The sequence below is a fragment of the Lineus longissimus genome, chromosome 6, assembly GCF_910592395.1.
Source record: "Lineus longissimus chromosome 6, tnLinLong1.2, whole genome shotgun sequence".
NCBI lineage: Eukaryota > Metazoa > Nemertea > Pilidiophora > Heteronemertea > Lineidae > Lineus > Lineus longissimus.
In genome coordinates this window covers 12,743,627-12,748,265 of record NC_088313.1, presented here as the reverse complement: position 1 = coordinate 12,748,265, position 4,639 = coordinate 12,743,627, and positions in this window count along the sequence as shown.

The following is a 4,639-nucleotide window of genomic DNA, read 5'->3' as shown; positions in this document are numbered from 1 at the left end:
AATTAGGCAAGTCAAGCCAAGTTTTAATCAAAATATTTTCACTGCGTCAAAATATTTTTCTCAACTCTGCGGGATGTTATATAATATTAATAAGGTTACTTTCAAACAGTACTGTAGTGTTACAGTTTTCCCGCCAAACTCAAGGCCACATCTTGTATAATGCTTTCTCCTGATTGGTCAGTTTCGCTACGTCTCGTCAGGGTATAAAAACCCGCACGCGCTTCTGCGCAGTCTCTCCTTTTTAGTTTTACCAGATCTCTCTCGCGTGTGCACGAGGAGACTGGCTGACGATAGCACGTTTTGTCAAGTCGAAGTTTGTCAATAAATTCATGATCAAATACTCGGGACATTCGTTTTACCGTGGTTTATTCCATAGAAGGATGCAGGACGTTTGTCAAATACTTCGGGAGGCAAATAAGTAGTTTCAACTAGGCCACGGAGGATTCAGAATATAACACCACTCTTGTGAAACTATTGTATCTTGTAGAAATAGGTTATTGGTGAGGGAACCCTGAATCTAACTTGATTAAACTACTGGACCAAATCGGATGATCTTTGTATTATTTTTTATAAGGATTCCCTGCCCATCCAAGCTAGTTTTTCTGGTCGGAGGGTACTGAAAATAGGCTGTTCCGTTTTTTTGGACCACCCTGTATTCTGTTGATGTAGAAAAAAACTACACATAGAAATGCACATAGTTTTTTTTTATTTTTATTTTTTATCTATGTAGTAGAGATTTCTCAGAGATTTTACATTTTTTTTGGTGCCATTTTTTCCATTGCCTTTTTTTCCAGTGCCTTTTTTTCCTGGTGCCTTTTTTCCTGGTGCCTTTCTTTCCAGTGCCTTTTTTACCTAGTGCCTTTTTTCCTAGTGCCTTTTTTTCCTAGTGCCTTTTTACCTAGTGCCTTTTTTCCGTACCTTTTTTTCCAGTGCCTTTATTACCTACATTCGAAATAGACGACGTTTCGGATATTTTGCTTCCTTTTTCAAAGTCTAATGTACAGACAGGAAATAATGTTTATATACATGTAGAAGACGTGAGGTGATGACGGACGTCATTAAAAACCGGGACTCCCCGTCCACGTGTCCATTTGTTGACATCTAAAATAAACAAAGTCATTGATTGGCCGGAGGGCAGGGGTCAAAGGTGAAGGCACTGTTGAGTTTACGCTTCGGGAGTTTCTGGTGGATCTCCGAGTTCGAAGTCACGTGATGGGATTGACAAAATGGCAAATCAAGTACAAAGTATTAAATGATGCGAAAGTGCACATAAAAATGATAATAAAATCATGAATATGGGAGAGATAGTGCACACAACGCCATCGGAACGACTTCGGATAGTAAGTATTATGCACAGTGTTCAATAGCATTCCGCGAAGATGACGTCACTGCAGCTGCTGCCCTCTATTTCCCCATCGCTGAATTACAGGCAATGTCGGACAAACATGCGGTTTCGTAATGGATTCAGGCTTTCTAACTAGGGCAGTTAGATTCAATCTGGCACATGTCCGAGTGTTGGAAATACTACATAATTGTTCTGAATATTTCTCTCTCTGACTCTATGGTATCATTCATGCTAAAAACAATGCAGGGTCAAAGATAATTGACTTTGAAATAAGCTCAAATGCGTAGAAATAAGTGTCGCTGTCCGACTGTCACGTGACTAAAACGTCATCAATATCTTTTTTTCTATGCAAATGACCTTGTGAGCTATAAATAGTAACTTCGCGGGATGCTATCACGGAGACCAGTTGGTTCATTATGTTTAGACCAAGAGGTCTGGCGGACCGAAGTGTATAGATCCAGTAAGACTCGTGTTCTATAGCAGACGATTTTCGTTGCATTGCGCTGTGGGGAGTTTTTCTAGTTCGTAGACTTTCATGTGATCGAAATGATTGTGTCCATTGGAGTTAAAGTGATTAGCAACCGAAGTTTGTTTATTCCTAGAGATATCTGATCGGTGTTCATTGAGTCTAGCTTTCAATTTCCTGGATGTTTGGCTTGCAGTATTTTGGTGCATTCAATGAGGTAAATGACCCCTTCCGAGTTGCAACTTATCCTTTGTTTAAGGGTCTGTGAAGTTGGCTCCCAGTTCCCAGTTCCCAGTTCCTTATTCGTGCCCATTTTGAAACATTGTATGTTTGGGTACGAATAAGGAACTAGGAAATGGGCTAAGCATTTCCCAGTTCCCAATTCAAATTTCTTTCAAATATTAACCCTCCACAGTCCGATAACTCAACTTGGTGGTTTCAACCCTTTCCTACCAAGCTCCCGATTCAACTATCAGTGACTTTAACCCTTTCTGACCCATTTCCCGGTTCAAAATACTAGCTCCTTATTCGTCTTAACTCATTTTAACCCTTTATAACTCCATTTCCCGATTCATTTACAGTCACCTTAACCCTTTCTGACGCTATTTCCCAGTTTAAAATGCCAACTCCTTATTCGTCTTAACGTATTTTAGCCCTCTATAGCTCCATTTCCCGATTCAAATGCTAGCTCCCGATTCAGCTACAAGTCACTTTTAACCCTTTCTGACTCCATTTCCCAGTTCAAAATGCCAGTTCCTTATTCGTCTTAACTCATTTTAACCCTCTATAAGTTCATTTCCCGATTCAAATGCTGGCTCCCGATTCAGCTACAAGTCACTTTAACCCTTTTTGACTCCATTTCCCAGTTCAAAATACAAGTTCCTTATTCGACTTAACTCATTTTAACCCTCTATAACTGTTTTTCCCGATTCAAATGCTGGCTAACAATTCAGCTACAAGTCACTTTAACCCGTTCTGATTCCATTTAGATCATTTGTAAGTCACTTTAACCCTTTCTAAGCCCATTTCCCGGTTCAAAAACCAGCTACGTATTCGTCTTTACTCATTTCAACCCTCCATAACTCCATTTCCCGATTCAAATGCTGGCTCCCAATTCAGCTACAAGTCACTTTAACCCTTTCTGACTCCATTTCCCGGTTCAAAATGCTAGTTCCTTATTCGTCTTAACTCATTTTAACCCTCTATAAGTCCATTTCCCGATTCAAATGCTGGCTCCCGATTCAGCTACAAGTCACTTTAACCCTGATTCCATTTAGATCATTTGCAAGTCACTTTAACCCTTTCTAAGCCCATTTCCCGGTTCAAAAACCAGCTACGTATTCGTCTTTACTCATTTCAACCCTCCATAACTCCATTTCCCAATTCAAATGCTGGCTCCTGATTCTGCTACAAGTCACTTTAACCCTTTCTGACTCCATTTCCCAGTTCAAAATGCCAGCTCCTTATTCGTCTTAACTCATTTTAACCCTCTACAACTCCATTTCCCGATTCAAATGCTGCCTCCCAATTTAGCTACAAGTCACTTTAACCCTTTCTGACTCCATTTCCCGGTTCAAAATGCCAGTTCCTTATTCGTCTTAACTCATTTTAACCTTCTATAAGTCCATTTCCCGATTCAAATGCTGGCTCCCGATTCAGCTACAAGTCACTTTAACCCTTTCTGACTCCATTTCCCAGTTCAAAATACAAGTTCCTTATTCGTCTTAACTCATTTTAACCCTCTATAAGTCCATTTCCCGATTCAAATGCTGGCTCCCAATTCAGCTACAAGTCACTTTAACCCTTTCAGACTCCATTTTTACCGCTTCAAAATGCCAACTTCTTATTCGTCTTAACTCATTTTAACCCTCTACAACTCCATTTCCCGATTCAAATGCTGGCTCCCAATTCAGCTACAAGTCACTTTAACCCTTTCTGACTCCATTTCCCGGTTCAAAATGCCAGCTCCTTATTCGTCTCAACTCATTTTAACAATTATAACTAAATTTCCCGATTCAAATGCTGGCTCCCAATTCAGCTACAATTCACTTTAACACTTTCTAAGCCCATTTCCAGGTTCAAAAGCCAGTTCCTTATTCGTCTTAACTCATTTTAACCTTCTATAAGTCCATTTCCCGATTCAAATGCTGGCTCCCGATTCAGCTACAAGTCACTTTAACCCTTTCTGACTCCATTTCCCAGTTCAAAATACAAGTTCCTTATTCGTCTTAACTCATTTTAACCCTCTATAAGTCCATTTCCCGATTCAAATGCTGGCTCCCAATTCAGCTACAAGTCACTTTAACCCTTTCAGACTCCATTTTTACCGCTTCAAAATGCCAACTTCTTATTCGTCTTAACTCATTTTAACCCTCTACAACTCCATTTCCCGATTCAAATGCTGGCTCCCAATTCAGCTACAAGTCACTTTAACCCTTTCTGACTCCATTTCCCGGTTCAAAATGCCAGCTCCTTATTCGTCTCAACTCATTTTAACAATTATAACTAAATTTCCCGATTCAAATGCTGGCTCCCAATTCAGCTACAATTCACTTTAACACTTTCTAAGCCCATTTCCAGGTTCAAAAGCCAGTTCCTTATTCGTCTTAACTCATTTGAATCGGGAAATAGAGTTATAAAGGGCTAAAATGAGTTAAGACAAATAAGTAGCTGTTTTTTTAACCCGGAAATGGGCTTAGAAAGGGTTAAAGTGACTTGCAAATGATCTAAATGGAATCAGAACGAGTTAAAGTGACTTGTAGCTGAATTGTGAGCCAGCATTTGAATCGGGAAAAACAGTTATAGAGGGTTAAAATGAGTTAAGACGA